We start from the raw sequence: 16,960 nt of genomic DNA, 5'->3' as shown, positions 1-16,960 counted from the left end.
ACAAGGTGTGACTCCTAGAAAGAATGACTTGAAAACAACATACAGAAACACACATATAAAAAGGCCCTGATGAGGCTTGAATTCATGACCCCTGGTTTACAAGACCAGTGCTCTGCCACTGTGCTACAAGGCCAGTCTGCCTGCAGTTTGTAAATCGCAACATGTATTCTTACTGCGGTATGAAGATATCTATGATTTTGAGACTCTGTATGGAAATGCAGTTGCATTTGAATGTCTACATGCGTGCACAAATCGAAGAGCATGCTTAAGACACTTTTCTTGAAAGTAGGAAAAACTCCATTTTGATTTGAGAACATAAGAGTATTCACATTTATGACCATACTGAAAGCTCTAGTGAGTATGTCCGCAATCAGTGACAGATAGAGAACTCACTTATTAGAAGTGATCTGTCTCTGTGGGGCAGACAAATGTAAACACTCATACACTTGAGACGGCTGAAACTTTAGGAGTAAGAAATGCTTTCTTATCAGTCTATCTATCCAAACTGGTTGGAAGGCCAGGAGTGAGGAATAGGCAATCCTCTGGACACTTCATGAAAGATCTAATTTCAATTAAGCACAAAATACTTCCCTTTATTTGACATAAATGCCATAATGGAATAGTCAGTTGGGCCCTTCTAGTGGATTATGGCAGTGTCTTGAAAGAGAGTGTAATTGTACTACAAGACATGCTCACCTTCAAAAGAGTGTCTGATGGCTTTCCGACGAAGGTGGGATTCGAACCCACGCGTGCAGAGCACAATGGATTAGCAGTCCATTGCCTTAACCACTCGGCCACCTCGTCTGCCTTAGGAGCCTATATTTCATTTTTGGTGAAATTCTAACTATGTGCTAATTAAAAATAAGCATAAGTTTATCCTAGACTGTGTCAGAACGGCAAATGTATGGGGTGTTCAATAGACAGAGCACACGATATAGCAGAATTATCAAATCTATTCCATTTGGACTGTATTTTTAATAGTCATGATAACATGCTAGCATGTGAGTCGATCTTGCACAGTGAATAATGGAGCAGTGCAGTATCTACTTGGTTAGCACTAGATGGCTCAAATGGGGAGAAATGAAAACAGTGAGCTCCAGTGGCGCAATCGGTTAGTGCGCGGTACTTATACAGCAGTACTTGCACTGAGCCATGCCGAGGTTGTGAGTTCGAGCCTCACCTGGAGCAGTTGATTGGTTTTCATAAACCATTTCACTAAAAGTAAAGATTAGACTCAGAATAAAGACGGCTCTTGCTATAGAGTCTTAACTTCTTTTCAGGATCTGCGTGTCCGACTCCTCCAGGTGCCAAATATCACATATCCTATGCGATGCTCCTTATAAACATTCAATGATGTACCATCTTGCATAGCATGCAAACACCACATCAGTGCATTTAAAAATACTTTTGTAGAATAATAAATATGATGAATACATTGTTGTCACGGGATAACCATAAACTGAGGAGCTGCAAACAGTGCTGTGTCAGCTACATACAATAAAATGTAACTCAAAGAAATATCAAAAGAAGAGCATCATCATATTAAAGTTTCTAGTCAACATAAGAGTTGCACCATAGCAGCTTATGGTGCTTTCTGCTCAGATTGTGCCTCCAATCCCACATTGACTTTTTTAGTTCTTTGCAATTTTAAAAAACAATTCCTGCTCAAAGCTAGCTTTTCAAAACCATTCAACCTATTACATTTATTTCTCTAACCTGTGAATGTGGTCCATGTTCTCTTTTCCTCATTCCCATCATGATACTCCCTTTCCGGAAACCAAGTTCACTTCTTTATCCAGCCCACCCATCCAAGGTCACCAAATCTATGAAGCAATTCTGCTTTTTCTCACATTCTCTCCATGTACAAGATACCTTGTATCAATTGAATGGACAGCAGGAGAGGTGAATATTTATGGTTAGTGGGGGTGGGGTTTTGAAGATTAACCTCATTTGACTAAGAGCCGGGGTATCTGGGAGAAAAAGTATTTTAAGGGGGATGAAGTTCATATCTCCTTGTTGAAATTTCTAGAGCCTTATTTCATCCTTTCTGTGGATGCAGACTCAGTCGGAACAGACGTCCTAGTCCTCGCTCTGCCTTTCAAAGGAACTTTAAATATGCATGGCTTATTTGGCTTTGCCCGGCAGGGCTTGCCCGGCGGGGTGAGAATGGCGTTTGTCAGGCGTTCGTCAGGCGATCGGAAGGGGTGAGGCAATAGTTTATGGTTCAATGGTTTTCATGAAGTCTTCTTGATAAGATGAAAGATGGAAAGGGAAGCTTGTCAATAAGCAAACTTAAGACAAGGTGTGACTCCTAGAAAGAATGACTTGAAAACAACATACAGAAACACACATATAAAAAGGCCCTGATGAGGCTTGAACTCTCATGACCCCTGGTTTACAAGACCAGTGCTCTGCCACTGAGCTACAAGGCCGGTCTGCCTGCAGTTTGTAAATCGCAACATGTATTCTTACTGCGGTATGAAGATATCTATGATTTTGAGACTCTGTATGGAAATGCAGTTGCATTTGAATGTCTACATGCGTGCACAAATCGAAGAGCATGCTTAAGACACTTTTCTTGAAAGTAGGAAAAACTCCATTTTGATTTGAGAACATAAGAGTATTCACATTTATGACCATACTGAAAGCTCTAGTGAGTATGTCCGCAATCAGTGACAGATAGAGAACTCACTTATTAGAAGTGATCTGTCTCTGTGGGGCAGACAAATGTAAACACTCATACACTTGAGACGGCTGAAACTTTAGGAGTAAGAAATGCTTTCTTATCAGTCTATCTATCCAAACTGGTTGGAAGGCCAGGAGTGAGGAATAGGCGATCCTCTGGACACTTCATGAAAGATCTAATTTCAATTAAGCACAAAATAATTCCCTTTATTTGACATAAATGCCATAATGGAATAGTCAGTTGGGCCCTTCTAGTGGATTATGGCAGTGTCTTGAAAGAGAGTGTAATTGTACTACAAGACATGCTCACCTTCAAAAGAGTGTCTGATGGCTTTCCGACGAAGGTGGGATTCGAACCCACGCGTGCAGAGCACAATGGATTAGCAGTCCATCGCCTTAACCACTCGGCCACCTCGTCTGCCTTAGGAGCCTATATTTCATTTTTGGTGAAATTCTAACTATGTGCTAATTAAAAATAAGCATAAGTTTATCCTAGACTGTTTCAGAACGGCAAATGTATGGGGTGTTCAATAGACAGAGCACACGATATAGCAGAATTATCAAATCTATTCCATTTGGACTGTATTTTTAATAGTCATGATAACATGCTAGCATGTGAGTCGATCTTGCACAGTGAATAATGGAGCAGTGCAGTATCTACTTGGTTAGCACTAGATGGCTCAAATGGGGAGAAATGAAAACAGTGATCTCCAGTGGCGCAATCGGTTAGCGCGCGGTACTTATACAGCAGTACTTGCACTGAGCCATGCCGAGGTTGTGAGTTCGAGCCTCACCTGGAGCAGTTGATTGGTTTTCATAAACCATTTCACTAAAAGTAAAGATTAGACTCAGAATAAAGACGGCTCTTGCTATAGAGTCTTAACTTCTTTTCAGGATCTGCGTGTCCGACTCCTCCAGGTGCCAAATATCACATATCCTATGCGATGCTCCTTATAAACATTCAATGATGTACCATCTTGCATAGCATGCAAACACCACATCAGTGCATTTAAAAATACTTTTGTAGAATAATAAATATGATGAATACATTGTTGTCACGGGATAACCATAAACTGAGGAGCTGCAAACAGTGCTGTGTCAGCTACATACAATAAAATTTAACTCAAAGAAATATCAAAAGAAGAGCATCATCATATTAAAGTTTCTAGTCAACATAAGAGTTGCACCATAGCAGCTTATGGTGCTTTCTGCTCAGATTGTGCCTCCAATCCCACATTGACTTTTTTAGTTCTTTGCAATTTTAAAAAACAATTCCTGCTCAAAGCTAGCTTTTCAAAACCATTCAACCTATTACATTTATTTCTCTAACCTGTGAATGTGGTCCATGTTCTCTTTTCCTCATTCCCATCATGATACTCCCTTTCCGGAAACCAAGTTCACTTCTTTATCCAGCCCACCCATCCAAGGTCACCAAATCTATGAAGCAATTCTGCTTTTTCTCACATTCTCTCCATGTACAAGATACCTTGTATCAATTGAATGGACAGCAGGAGAGGTGAATATTTATGGTTAGTGGGGGTGGGGTTTTGAAGATTAACCTCATTTGACTAAGAGCCGGGGTATCTGGGAGAAAAAGTATTTTAAGGGGGATGAAGTTCATATCTCCTTGGTGAAATTTCTAGAGCCTTATTTCATCCTTTCTGTGGATGCAGACTCAGTCGGAACAGACGTCCTAGTCCTCGCTCTGCCTTTCAAAGGAACTCTAAATATGCATGGCTTATTTGGCTTTGCCCGGCAGGGCTTGCCCGGCGGGGTGAGAATGGCGTTTGTCAGGCGTTCGTCAGGCGATCGGAAGGGGTGAGGCAATAGTTTATGGTTCAATGGTTTTCATGAAGTCTTCTTGATAAGATGAAAGATGGAAAGGGAAGCTTGTCAATAAGCAAACTTAAGACAAGGTGTGACTCCTAGAAAGAATGACTTAAAAACAACATACAGAAACACACATATAAAAAGGCCCTGATGAGGCTTGAACTCATGACCCCTGGTTTACAAGACCAGTGCTCTGCCACTGAGCTACAAGGCCGGTCTGCCTGCAGTTTGTAAATCGCAACATGTATTCTTACTGCGGTATGAAGATATCTATGATTTTGAGACTCTGTATGGAAATGCAGTTGCATTTGAATGTCTACATGCGTGCACAAATCGAAGAGCATGCTTAAGACACTTTTCTTGAAAGTAGGAAAAACTCCATTTTGATTTGAGAACATAAGAGTATTCACATTTATGACCATACTGAAAGCTCTAGTGAGTATGTCCGCAATCAGTGACAGATAGAGAACTCACTTATTAGAAGTGATCTGTCTCTGTGGGGCAGACAAATGTAAACACTCATACACTTGAGACGGCTGAAACTTTAGGAGTAAGAAATGCTTTTTTATCAGTCTATCTATCCAAACTGGTTGGAAGGCCAGGAGTGAGGAATAGGCAATCCTCTGGACACTTCATGAAAGATCTAATTTCAATTAAGCACAAAATACTTCCCTTTATTTGACATAAATGCCATAATGGAATAGTCAGTTGGGCCCTTCTAGTGGATTATGGCAGTGTCTTGAAAGAGAGTGTAATTGTACTACAAGACATGCTCACCTTCAAAAGAGTGTCTGATGGCTTTCCGACGAAGGTGGGATTCGAACCCACGCGTGCAGAGCACAATGGATTAGCAGTCCATCGCCTTAACCACTCGGCCACCTCGTCTGCCTTAGGAGCCTATATTTCATTTTTGGTGAAATTCTAACTATGTGCTAATTAAAAATAAGCATAAGTTTATCCTAGACTGTGTCAGAACGGCAAATGTATGGGGTGTTCAATAGACAGAGCACACGATATAGCAGAATTATCAAATCTATTCCATTTGGACTGTATTTTTAATAGTCATGATAACATGCTAGCATGTGAGTCGATCTTGCACAGTGAATAATGGAGCAGTGCAGTATCTACTTGGTTAGCACTAGATGGCTCAAATGGGGAGAAATGAAAACAGTGAGCTCCAGTGGCGCAATCGGTTAGCGCGCGGTACTTATACAGCAGTACTTGCACTGAGCCATGCCGAGGTTGTGAGTTCGAGCCTCACCTGGAGCAGTTGATTGGTTTTCATAAACCATTTCACTAAAAGTAAAGATTAGACTCAGAATAAAGACGGCTCTTGCTATAGAGTCTTAACTTCTTTTCAGGATCTGCGTGTCCGACTCCTCCAGGTGCCAAATATCACATATCCTATGCGATGCTCCTTATAAACATTCAATGATGTACCATCTTGCATAGCATGCAAACACCACATCAGTGCATTTAAAAATACTTTTGTAGAATAATAAATATGATGAATACATTGTTGTCACGGGATAACCATAAACTGAGGAGCTGCAAACAGTGCTGTGTCAGCTACATACAATAAAATGTAACTCAAAGAAATATCAAAAGAAGAGCATCATCATATTAAAGTTTCTAGTCAACATAAGAGTTGCACCATAGCAGCTTATGGTGCTTTCTGCTCAGATTGTGCCTTCAATCCCACATTGACTTTTTTAGTTCTTTGCAATTTTAAAAAACAATTCCTGCTCAAAGCTAGCTTTTCAAAACCATTCAACCTATTACATTTATTTCTCTAACCTGTGAATGTGGTCCATGTTCTCTTTTCCTCATTCCCATCATGATACTCCCTTTCCGGAAACCAAGTTCACTTCTTTATCCAGCCCACCCATCCAAAGTCACCAAATCTATGAAGCAATTCTGCTTTTTCTCACATTCTCTCCATGTACAAGATACCTTGTATCAATTGAATGGACAGCAGGAGAGGTGAATATTTATGGTTAGTGGGGGTGGGGTTTTGAAGATTAACCTCATTTGACTAAGAGCCGGGGTATCTGGGAGAAAAAGTATTTTAAGGGGGATGAAGTTCATATCTCCTTGGTGAAATTTCTAGAGCCTTATTTCATCCTTTCTGTGGATGCAGACTCAGTCGGAACAGACGTCCTAGTCCTCGCTCTGCCTTTCAAAGGAACTCTAAATATGCATGGCTTATTTGGCTTTGCCCGGCGGGGCTTGCCCGGCGGGGCTTGCCCGGCGGGGTGAGAATGGCGTTTGTCAGGCGTTCGTCAGGCGATCGGAAGGGGTGAGGCAATAGTTTATGGTTCAATGGTTTTCATGAAGTCTTCTTGATAAGATGAAAGATGGAAAGGGAAGCTTGTCAATAAGCAAACTTAAGACAAGGTGTGACTCCTAGAAAGAATGACTTGAAAACAACATACAGAAACACACATATAAAAAGGCCCTGATGAGGCTTGAACTCATGACCCCTGGTTTACAAGACCAGTGCTCTGCCACTGTGCTACAAGGCCAGTCTGCCTGCAGTTTGTAAATCGCAACATGTATTCTTACTGCGGTATGAAGATATCTATGATTTTGAGACTCTGTATGGAAATGAAGTTGCATTTGAATGTCTACATGCGTGCACAAATCGAAGAGCATGCTTAAGACACTTTTCTTGAAAGTAGGAAAAACTCCATTTTGATTTGAGAACATAAGAGTATTCACATTTATGACCATACTGAAAGCTCTAGTGAGTATGTCCGCAATCAGTGACAGATAGAGAACTCACTTATTAGAAGTGATCTGTCTCTGTGGGGCAGACAAATGTAAACACTCATACACTTGAGACGGCTGAAACTTTAGGAGTAAGAAATGCTTTCTTATCAGTCTATCTATCCAAACTGGTTGGAAGGCCAGGAGTGAGGAATAGGCAATCCTCTGGACACTTCATGAAAGATCTAATTTCAATTAAGCACAAAATACTTCCCTTTATTTGACATAAATGCCATAATGGAATAGTCAGTTGGGCCCTTCTAGTGGATTATGGCAGTGTCTTGAAAGAGAGTGTAATTGTACTACAAGACATGCTCACCTTCAAAAGAGTGTCTGATGGCTTTCCGACGAAGGTGGGATTCGAACCCACGCGTGCAGAGCACAATGGATTAGCAGTCCATTGCCTTAACCACTCGGCCACCTCGTCTGCCTTAGGAGCCTATATTTCATTTTTGGTGAAATTCTAACTATGTGCTAATTAAAAATAAGCATAAGTTTATCCTAGACTGTGTCAGAACGGCAAATGTATGGGGTGTTCAATAGACAGAGCACACGATATAGCAGAATTATCAAATCTATTCCATTTGGACTGTATTTTTAATAGTCATGATAACATGCTAGCATGTGAGTCGATCTTGCACAGTGAATAATGGAGCAGTGCAGTATCTACTTGGTTAGCACTAGATGGCTCAAATGGGGAGAAATGAAAACAGTGAGCTCCAGTGGCGCAATCGGTTAGCGCGCGGTACTTATACAGCAGTACTTGCACTGAGCCATGCCGAGGTTGTGAGTTCGAGCCTCACCTGGAGCAGTTGATTGGTTTTCATAAACCATTTCACTAAAAGTAAAGATTAGACTCAGAATAAAGACGGCTCTTGCTATAGAGTCTTAACTTCTTTTCAGGATCTGCGTGTCCGACTCCTCCAGGTGCCAAATATCACATATCCTATGCGATGCTCCTTATAAACATTCAATGATGTACCATCTTGCATAGCATGCAAACACCACATCAGTGCATTTAAAAATACTTTTGTAGAATAATAAATATGATGAATACATTGTTGTCACGGGATAACCATAAACTGAGGAGCTGCAAACAGTGCTGTGTCAGCTACATACAATAAAATGTAACTCAAAGAAATATCAAAAGAAGAGCATCATCATATTAAAGTTTCTAGTCAACATAAGAGTTGCACCATAGCAGCTTATGGTGCTTTCTGCTCAGATTGTGCCTCCAATCCCACATTGACTTTTTTAGTTCTTTGCAATTTTAAAAAACAATTCCTGCTCAAAGCTAGCTTTTCAAAACCATTCAACCTATTACATTTATTTCTCTAACCTGTGAATGTGGTCCATGTTCTCTTTTCCTCATTCCCATCATGATACTCCCTTTCCGGAAACCAAGTTCACTTCTTTATCCAGCCCACCCATCCAAGGTCACCAAATCTATGAAGCAATTCTGCTTTTTCTCACATTCTCTCCATGTACAAGATACCTTGTATCAATTGAATGGACAGCAGGAGAGGTGAATATTTATGGTTAGTGGGGGTGGGGTTTTGAAGATTAACCTCATTTGACTAAGAGCCGGGGTATCTGGGAGAAAAAGTATTTTAAGGGGGATGAAGTTCATATCTCCTTGTTGAAATTTCTAGAGCCTTATTTCATCCTTTCTGTGGATGCAGACTCAGTCGGAACAGACGTCCTAGTCCTCGCTCTGCCTTTCAAAGGAACTTTAAATATGCATGGCTTATTTGGCTTTGCCCGGCGGGGCTTGCCCGGCGGGGTGAGAATGGCGTTTGTCAGGCGTTCGTCAGGCGATCGGAAGGGGTGAGGCAATAGTTTATGGTTCAATGGTTTTCAAGAAGTCTTCTTGATAAGATGAAAGATGGAAAGGGAAGCTTGTCAATAAGCAAACTTAAGACAAGGTGTGACTCCTAGAAAGAATGACTTGAAAACAACATACAGAAACACACATATAAAAAGGCCCTGATGAGGCTTGAACTCTCATGACCCCTGGTTTACAAGACCAGTGCTCTGCCACTGAGCTACAAGGCCGGTCTGCCTGCAGTTTGTAAATCGCAACATGTATTCTTACTGCGGTATGAAGATATCTATGATTTTGAGACTCTGTATGGAAATGCAGTTGCATTTGAATGTCTACATGCGTGCACAAATCGAAGAGCATGCTTAAGACACTTTTCTTGAAAGTAGGAAAAACTCCATTTTGATTTGAGAACATAAGAGTATTCACATTTATGACCATACTGAAAGCTCTAGTGAGTATGTCCGCAATCAGTGACAGATAGAGAACTCACTTATTAGAAGTGATCTGTCTCTGTGGGGCAGACAAATGTAAACACTCATACACTTGAGACGGCTGAAACTTTAGGAGTAAGAAATGCTTTCTTATCAGTCTATCTATCCAAACTGGTTGGAAGGCCAGGAGTGAGGAATAGGCAATCCTCTGGACACTTCATGAAAGATCTAATTTCAATTAAGCACAAAATACTTCCCTTTATTTGACATAAATGCCATAATGGAATAGTCAGTTGGGCCCTTCTAGTGGATTATGGCAGTGTCTTGAAAGAGAGTGCAATTGTACTACGAGACATGCTCACCTTCAAAAGAGTGTCTGATGGCTTTCCGACGAAGGTGGGATTCGAACCCACGCGTGCAGAGCACAATGGATTAGCAGTCCATCGCCTTAACCACTCGGCCACCTCTTCTGCCTTGGGGGCCTATATTTCATTTTTGGTGAAATTCTAACTATGTGCTAATTAAAAATAAGCATAAGTTTATCCTAGACTGTGTCAGAACGGCAAATGTATGGGGTGTTCAATAGACAGAGCACACGATATAGCAGAATTATCAAATCTATTCCATTTGGACTGTATTTTTAATAGTCATGATAACATGCTAGCATGTGAGTCGATCTTGCACAGTGAATAATGGAGCAGTGCAGTATCTACTTGGTTAGCACTAGATGGCTCAAATGGGGAGAAATGAAAACAGCGAGCTCCAGTGGCGCAATCGGTTAGCGCGCGGTACTTATACAGCAGTACTTGCACTGAGCCATGCCGAGGTTGTGAGTTTGAGCCTCACCTGGAGCAGTTGATTGGTTTTCATAAACCATTTCACTGAAAGGAAAGATTAGACTCAGAATAAAGACGGCTCTTGCTAGAGAGTCTTAACTTCTTTTCAGGATCTGCGTGTCCGACTCCTCCAGGTGCCAAATATCACATATCCTATGCGATGCTCCTTATAAACATTCAATGATGTACCATCTTGCATAGCATGCAAACACCACATCAGTGCATTTAAAAATACTTTTGTAGAATAATAAATATGATGAATACATTGTTGTCACGGGATAACCATAAACTGAGGAGCTGCAAACAGTGCTGTGTCAGCTACATACAATAAAATTTAACTCAAAGAAATATCAAAAGAAGAGCATCATCATATTAAAGTTTCTAGTCAACATAAGAGTTGCACCATAGCAGCTTATGGTGCTTTCTGCTCAGATTGTGCCTCCAATCCCACATTGACTTTTTTAGTTCTTTGCAATTTTAAAAAACAATTCCTGCTCAAAGCTAGCTTTTCAAAACCATTCAACCTATTACATTTATTTCTCTAACCTGTGAATGTGGTCCATGTTCTCTTTTCCTCATTCCCATCATGATACTCCCTTTCCGGAAACCAAGTTCACTTCTTTATCCAGCCCACCCATCCAAGGTCACCAAATCTATGAAGCAATTCTGCTTTTTCTCACATTCTCTCCATGTACAAGATACCTTGTATCAATTGAATGGACAGCAGGAGAGGTGAATATTTATGGTTAGTGGGGGTGGGGTTTTGAAGATTAACCTCATTTGACTAAGAGCCGGGGTATCTGGGAGAAAAAGTATTTTAAGGGGGATAAAGTTCATATCTCCTTGGTGAAATTTCTAGAGCCTTATTTCATCCTTTCTGTGGATGCAGACTCAGTCGGAACAGACGTCCTAGTCCTCGCTCTGCCTTTCAAAGGAACTTTAAATATGCATGGCTTATTTGGCTTTGCCCGGCAGGGCTTGCCCGGCGGGGTGAGAATGGCGTTTGTCAGGCGTTCGTCAGGCGATCGGAAGGGGTGAGGCAATAGTTTATGGTTCAATGGTTTTCATGAAGTCTTCTTGATAAGATGAAAGATGGAAAGGGAAGCTTGTCAATAAGCAAACTTAAGACAAGGTGTGACTCCTAGAAAGAATGACTTGAAAACAACATACAGAAACACACATATAAAAAGGCCCTGATGAGGCTTGAACTCAAGACCCCTGGTTTACAAGACCAGTGCTCTGCCACTGTGCTACAAGGCCAGTCTGCCTGCAGTTTGTAAATCGCAACATGTATTCTTACTGCGGTATGAAGATATCTATGATTTTGAGACTCTGTATGGAAATGCAGTTGCATTTGAATGTCTACATGCGTGCACAAATCGAAGAGCATGCTTAAGACACTTTTCTTGAAAGTAGGAAAAACTCCATTTTGATTTGAGAACATAAGAGTATTCACATTTATGACCATACTGAAAGCTCTAGTGAGTATGTCCGCAATCAGTGACAGATAGAGAACTCACTTATTAGAAGTGATCTGCCTCTGTGGGGCAGACAAATGTAAACACTCATACACTTGAGACGGCTGAAACTTTAGGAGTAAGAAATGCTTTCTTATCAGTCTATCTATCCAAACTGGTTGGAAGGCCAGGAGTGAGGAATAGGCAATCCTCTGGACACTTCATGAAAGATCTAATTTCAATTAAGCACAAAATACTTCCCTTTATTTGACATAAATGCCATAATGGAATAGTCAGTTGGGCCCTTCTAGTGGATTATGGCAGTGTCTTGAAAGAGAGTGTAATTGTACTACAAGTCATGCTCACCTTCAAAAGAGTGTCTGATGGCTTTCCGACAAAGGTGGGATTCGAACCCACGCGTGCAGAGCACAATGGATTAGCAGTCCATCGCCTTAACCACTCGGCCACCTCGTCTGCCTTAGGAGCCTATATTTCATTTTTGGTGAAATTCTAACTATGTGCTAATTAAAAATAAGCATAAGTTTATCCTAGACTGTGTCAGAACGGCAAATGTATGGGGTGTTCAATAGACAGAGCACACGATATAGCAGAATTATCAAATCTATTCCATTTGGACTGTATTTTTAATAGTCATGATAACATGCTAGCATGTGAGTCGATCTTGCACAGTGAATAATGGAGCAGTGCAGTATCTACTTGGTTAGCACTAGATGGCTCAAATGGGGAGAAATGAAAACAGTGAGCTCCAGTGGCGCAATCGGTTCGCGCGCGGTACTTATACAGCAGTACTTGCACTGAGCCATGCCGAGGTTGTGAGTTCGAGCCTCACCTGGAGCAGTTGATTGGTTTTCATAAACCATTTCACTAAAAGTAAAGATTAGACTCAGAATAAAGACGGCTCTTGCTATAGAGTCTTAACTTCTTTTCAGGATCTGCGTGTCCGACTCCTCCAGGTGCCAAATATCACATATCCTATGCGATGCTCCTTATAAACATTCAATGATGTACCATCTTGCATAGCATGCAAACACCACATCAGTGCATTTAAAAATACTTTTGTAGAATAATAAATATGATGAATACATTGTTGTCACGGGATAACCATAAACTGAGGAGCTGCAAACAGTGCTGTGTCAGCTACATACAATAAAATTTAACTCAAAGAAATATCAAAAGAAGAGCATCATCATATTAAAGTTTCTACTCAACATAAGAGTTGCACCATAGCAGCTTATGGTGCTTTCTGCTCAGATTGTGCCTCCAATCCCACATTGACTTTTTTAGTTCTTTGCAATTTTAAAAAACAATTCCTGCTCAAAGCTAGCTTTTCAAAACCATTCAACCTATTACATTTATTTCTCTAACCTGTGAATGTGGTCCATGTTCTCTTTTCCTCATTCCCATCATGATACTCCCTTTCCGGAAACCAAGTTCACTTCTTTATCCAGCCCACCCATCCAAGGTCACCAAATCTATGAAGCAATTCTGCTTTTTCTCACATTCTCTCCATGTACAAGATACCTTGTATCAATTGAATGGACAGCAGGAGAGGTGAATATTTATGGTTAGTGGGGGTGGGGTTTTGAAGATTAACCTCATTTGACTAAGAGCCGGGGTATCTGGGAGAAAAAGTATTTTAAGGGGGATGAAGTTCATATCTCCTTGGTGAAATTTCTAGAGCCTTATTTCATCCTTTCTGTGGATGCAGACTCAGTCGGAACAGACGTCCTAGTCCTCGCTCTGCCTTTCAAAGGAACTCTAAATATGCATGGCTTATTTGGCTTTGCCCGGCGGGGTGAGAATGGCGTTTGTCAGGCGTTCGTCAGGCGATCGGAAGGGGTGAGGCAATAGTTTATGGTTCAATGGTTTTCATGAAGTCTTCTTGATAAGATGAAAGATGGAAAGGGAAGCTTGTCAATAAGCAAACTTAAGACAAGGTGTGACTCCTAGAAAGAATGACTTAAAAACAACATACAGAAACACACATATAAAAAGGCCCTGATGAGGCTTGAACTCATGACCCCTGGTTTACAAGACCAGTGCTCTGCCACTGAGCTACAAGGCCGGTCTGCCTGCAGTTTGTAAATCGCAACATGTATTCTTACTGCGGTATGAAGATATCTATGATTTTGAGACTCTGTATGGAAATGCAGTTGCATTTGAATGTCTACATGCGTGCACAAATCGAAGAGCATGCTTAAGACACTTTTCTTGAAAGTAGGAAAAACTCCATTTTGATTTGAGAACATAAGAGTATTCACATTTATGACCATACTGAAAGCTCTAGTGAGTATGTCCGCAATCAGTGACAGATAGAGAACTCACTTATTAGAAGTGATCTGTCTCTGTGGGGCAGACAAATGTAAACACTCATACACTTGAGACGGCTGAAACTTTAGGAGTAAGAAATGCTTTTTTATCAGTCTATCTATCCAAACTGGTTGGAAGGCCAGGAGTGAGGAATAGGCAATCCTCTGGACACTTCATGAAAGATCTAATTTCAATTAAGCACAAAATAATTCCCTTTATTTGACATAAATGCCATAATGGAATAGTCAGTTGGGCCCTTCTAGTGGATTATGGCAGTGTCTTGAAAGAGAGTGTAATTGTACTACAAGACATGCTCACCTTCAAAAGAGTGTCTGATGGCTTTCCGACGAAGGTGGGATTCGAACCCACGCGTGCAGAGCACAATGGATTAGCAGTCCATCGCCTTAACCACTCGGCCACCTCGTCTGCCTTAGGAGCCTATATTTCATTTTTGGTGAAATTCTAACTATGTGCTAATTAAAAATAAGCATAAGTTTATCCTAGACTGTGTCAGAACGGCAAATGTATGGGGTGTTCAATAGACAGAGCACACGATATAGCAGAATTATCAAATCTATTCCATTTGGACTGTATTTTTAATAGTCATGATAACATGCTAGCATGTGAGTCGATCTTGCACAGTGAATAATGGAGCAGTGCAGTATCTACTTGGTTAGCACTAGATGGCTCAAATGGGGAGAAATGAAAACAGTGAGCTCCAGTGGCGCAATCGGTTAGCGCGCGGTACTTATACAGCAGTACTTGCACTGAGCCATGCCGAGGTTGTGAGTTCGAGCCTCACCTGGAGCAGTTGATTGGTTTTCATAAACCCTTTCACTAAAAGTAAAGATTAGACTCAGAATAAAGACGGCTCTTGCTATAGAGTCTTAACTTCTTTTCAGGATCTGCGTGTCCGACTCCTCCAGGTGCCAAATATCACATATCCTATGCGATGCTCCTTATAAACATTCAATGATGTACCATCTTGCATAGCATGCAAACACCACATCAGTGCATTTAAAAATACTTTTGTAGAATAATAAATATGATGAATACATTGTTGTCACGGGATAACCATAAACTGAGGAGCTGCAAACAGTGCTGTGTCAGCTACATACAATAAAATGTAACTCAAAGAAATATCAAAAGAAGAGCATCATCATATTAAAGTTTCTAGTCAACATAAGAGTTGCACCATAGCAGCTTATGGTGCTTTCTGCTCAGATTGTGCCTCCAATCCCACATTGACTTTTTTAGTTCTTTGCAATTTTAAAAAACAATTCCTGCTCAAAGCTAGCTTTTCAAAACCATTCAACCTATTACATTTATTTCTCTAACCTGTGAATGTGGTCCATGTTCTCTTTTCCTCATTCCCATCATGATACTCCCTTTCCGGAAACCAAGTTCACTTCTTTATCCAGCCCACCCATCCAAAGTCACCAAATCTATGAAGCAATTCTGCTTTTTCTCACATTCTCTCCATGTACAAGATACCTTGTATCAATTGAATGGACAGCAGGAGAGGTGAATATTTATGGTTAGTGGGGGTGGGGTTTTGAAGATTAACCTCATTTGACTAAGAGCCGGGGTATCTGGGAGAAAAAGTATTTTAAGGGGGATGAAGTTCATATCTCCTTGGTGAAATTTCTAGAGCCTTATTTCATCCTTTCTGTGGATGCAGACTCAGTCGGAACAGACGTCCTAGTCCTCGCTCTGCCTTTCAAAGGAACTCTAAATATGCATGGCTTATTTGGCTTTGCCCGGCAGGGCTTGCCCGGCGGGGTGAGAATGGCGTTTGTCAGGCGTTCGTCAGGCGATCGGAAGGGGTGAGGCAATAGTTTATGGTTCAATGGTTTTCATGAAGTCTTCTTGATAAGATGAAAGATGGAAAGGGAAGCTTGTCAATAAGCAAACTTAAGACAAGGTGTGACTCCTAGAAAGAATGACTTGAAAACAACATACAGAAACACACATATAAAAAGGCCCTGATGAGGCTTGAACTCTCATGACCCCTGGTTTACAAGACCAGTGCTCTGCCACTGAGCTACAAGGCCGGTCTGCCTGCAGTTTGTAAATCGCAACATGTATTCTTACTGCGGTATGAAGATATCTATGATTTTGAGACTCTGTATGGAAATGCAGTTGCATTTGAATGTCTACATGCGTGCACAAATCGAAGAGCATGCTTAAGACACTTTTCTTGAAAGTAGGAAAAACTCCATTTTGATTTGAGAACATAAGAGTATTCACATTTATGACCATACTGAAAGCTCTAGTGAGTATGTCCGCAATCAGTGACAGATAGAGAACTCACTTATTAGAAGTGATCTGTCTCTGTGGGGCAGACAAATGTAAACACTCATACACTTGAGACGGCTGAAACTTTAGGAGTAAGAAATGCTTTCTTATCAGTCTATCTATCCAAACTGGTTGGAAGGCCAGGAGTGAGGAATAGGCAATCCTCTGGACACTTCATGAAAGATCTAATTTCAATTAAGCACAAAATACTTCCCTTTATTTGACATAAATGCCATAATGGAATAGTCAGTTGGGCCCTTCTAGTGGATTATGGCAGTGTCTTGAAAGAGAGTGTAATTGTACTACGAGACATGCTCACCTTCAAAAGAGTGTCTGATGGCTTTCCGACGAAGGTGGGATTCGAACCCACGCGTGCAGAGCACAATGGATTAGCAGTCCATCGCCTTAACCACTCGGCCACCTCTTCTGCCTTGGGGGCCTATATTTCATTTTTGGTGAAATTCTAACTATATGCTAATTAAAAATAAGCATAAGTTT

The 16,960-nt window shown here is 41.0% G+C and overlaps 22 non-coding genes across 22 annotated transcripts; 7 read left to right on the top strand and 15 right to left on the bottom strand.

The window, feature by feature from the left end:
* Window positions 1-722: 722 nt before the first annotated feature.
* On the bottom strand, window positions 723-804 carry TRNAS-GCU (transfer RNA serine (anticodon GCU)). The gene has a single exon. It is a non-coding gene; the product is annotated as a tRNA-Ser (tRNA).
* A 289-nt stretch (window positions 805-1,093) lies between these two features.
* Window positions 1,094-1,188, top strand: TRNAI-UAU (transfer RNA isoleucine (anticodon UAU)). The gene is made up of 2 exons: window positions 1,094-1,131; window positions 1,153-1,188. It is a non-coding gene; the product is annotated as a tRNA-Ile (tRNA).
* A 1,170-nt stretch (window positions 1,189-2,358) lies between these two features.
* TRNAT-UGU (transfer RNA threonine (anticodon UGU)) lies at window positions 2,359-2,432 on the bottom strand. The gene has a single exon. It is a non-coding gene; the product is annotated as a tRNA-Thr (tRNA).
* A 589-nt stretch (window positions 2,433-3,021) lies between these two features.
* TRNAS-GCU (transfer RNA serine (anticodon GCU)) lies at window positions 3,022-3,103 on the bottom strand. The gene has a single exon. It is a non-coding gene; the product is annotated as a tRNA-Ser (tRNA).
* A 289-nt stretch (window positions 3,104-3,392) lies between these two features.
* On the top strand, window positions 3,393-3,487 carry TRNAI-UAU (transfer RNA isoleucine (anticodon UAU)). The gene is made up of 2 exons: window positions 3,393-3,430; window positions 3,452-3,487. It is a non-coding gene; the product is annotated as a tRNA-Ile (tRNA).
* A 1,170-nt stretch (window positions 3,488-4,657) lies between these two features.
* On the bottom strand, window positions 4,658-4,729 carry TRNAT-UGU (transfer RNA threonine (anticodon UGU)). The gene has a single exon. It is a non-coding gene; the product is annotated as a tRNA-Thr (tRNA).
* Window positions 4,730-5,318: 589 nt separating this feature from the next.
* On the bottom strand, window positions 5,319-5,400 carry TRNAS-GCU (transfer RNA serine (anticodon GCU)). The gene has a single exon. It is a non-coding gene; the product is annotated as a tRNA-Ser (tRNA).
* Window positions 5,401-5,689: 289 nt separating this feature from the next.
* TRNAI-UAU (transfer RNA isoleucine (anticodon UAU)) lies at window positions 5,690-5,784 on the top strand. The gene is made up of 2 exons: window positions 5,690-5,727; window positions 5,749-5,784. It is a non-coding gene; the product is annotated as a tRNA-Ile (tRNA).
* Window positions 5,785-6,968: 1,184 nt separating this feature from the next.
* Window positions 6,969-7,040, bottom strand: TRNAT-UGU (transfer RNA threonine (anticodon UGU)). The gene has a single exon. It is a non-coding gene; the product is annotated as a tRNA-Thr (tRNA).
* Window positions 7,041-7,629: 589 nt separating this feature from the next.
* Window positions 7,630-7,711, bottom strand: TRNAS-GCU (transfer RNA serine (anticodon GCU)). Its single transcript has one exon. It is a non-coding gene; the product is annotated as a tRNA-Ser (tRNA).
* Window positions 7,712-8,000: 289 nt separating this feature from the next.
* On the top strand, window positions 8,001-8,095 carry TRNAI-UAU (transfer RNA isoleucine (anticodon UAU)). The gene is made up of 2 exons: window positions 8,001-8,038; window positions 8,060-8,095. It is a non-coding gene; the product is annotated as a tRNA-Ile (tRNA).
* Window positions 8,096-9,265: 1,170 nt separating this feature from the next.
* Window positions 9,266-9,339, bottom strand: TRNAT-UGU (transfer RNA threonine (anticodon UGU)). The gene has a single exon. It is a non-coding gene; the product is annotated as a tRNA-Thr (tRNA).
* Window positions 9,340-9,928: 589 nt separating this feature from the next.
* TRNAS-GCU (transfer RNA serine (anticodon GCU)) lies at window positions 9,929-10,010 on the bottom strand. The gene has a single exon. It is a non-coding gene; the product is annotated as a tRNA-Ser (tRNA).
* Window positions 10,011-10,299: 289 nt separating this feature from the next.
* On the top strand, window positions 10,300-10,394 carry TRNAI-UAU (transfer RNA isoleucine (anticodon UAU)). Its single transcript has 2 exons — window positions 10,300-10,337; window positions 10,359-10,394. It is a non-coding gene; the product is annotated as a tRNA-Ile (tRNA).
* A 1,170-nt stretch (window positions 10,395-11,564) lies between these two features.
* TRNAT-UGU (transfer RNA threonine (anticodon UGU)) lies at window positions 11,565-11,636 on the bottom strand. The gene has a single exon. It is a non-coding gene; the product is annotated as a tRNA-Thr (tRNA).
* A 589-nt stretch (window positions 11,637-12,225) lies between these two features.
* TRNAS-GCU (transfer RNA serine (anticodon GCU)) lies at window positions 12,226-12,307 on the bottom strand. Its single transcript has one exon. It is a non-coding gene; the product is annotated as a tRNA-Ser (tRNA).
* A 289-nt stretch (window positions 12,308-12,596) lies between these two features.
* Window positions 12,597-12,691, top strand: TRNAI-UAU (transfer RNA isoleucine (anticodon UAU)). Its single transcript has 2 exons — window positions 12,597-12,634; window positions 12,656-12,691. It is a non-coding gene; the product is annotated as a tRNA-Ile (tRNA).
* A 1,156-nt stretch (window positions 12,692-13,847) lies between these two features.
* TRNAT-UGU (transfer RNA threonine (anticodon UGU)) lies at window positions 13,848-13,919 on the bottom strand. Its single transcript has one exon. It is a non-coding gene; the product is annotated as a tRNA-Thr (tRNA).
* A 589-nt stretch (window positions 13,920-14,508) lies between these two features.
* Window positions 14,509-14,590, bottom strand: TRNAS-GCU (transfer RNA serine (anticodon GCU)). The gene has a single exon. It is a non-coding gene; the product is annotated as a tRNA-Ser (tRNA).
* A 289-nt stretch (window positions 14,591-14,879) lies between these two features.
* Window positions 14,880-14,974, top strand: TRNAI-UAU (transfer RNA isoleucine (anticodon UAU)). The gene is made up of 2 exons: window positions 14,880-14,917; window positions 14,939-14,974. It is a non-coding gene; the product is annotated as a tRNA-Ile (tRNA).
* Window positions 14,975-16,144: 1,170 nt separating this feature from the next.
* TRNAT-UGU (transfer RNA threonine (anticodon UGU)) lies at window positions 16,145-16,218 on the bottom strand. Its single transcript has one exon. It is a non-coding gene; the product is annotated as a tRNA-Thr (tRNA).
* Window positions 16,219-16,807: 589 nt separating this feature from the next.
* TRNAS-GCU (transfer RNA serine (anticodon GCU)) lies at window positions 16,808-16,889 on the bottom strand. The gene has a single exon. It is a non-coding gene; the product is annotated as a tRNA-Ser (tRNA).
* Window positions 16,890-16,960: the final 71 nt, after the last annotated feature.

The sequence above is a fragment of the Lissotriton vulgaris genome, chromosome 5 (genome assembly GCF_964263255.1).
Source record: "Lissotriton vulgaris chromosome 5, aLisVul1.2, whole genome shotgun sequence".
Lineage (NCBI taxonomy): Eukaryota > Metazoa > Chordata > Amphibia > Caudata > Salamandridae > Lissotriton > Lissotriton vulgaris.
This window is presented reverse-complemented; position numbering and strand designations above follow the sequence as displayed.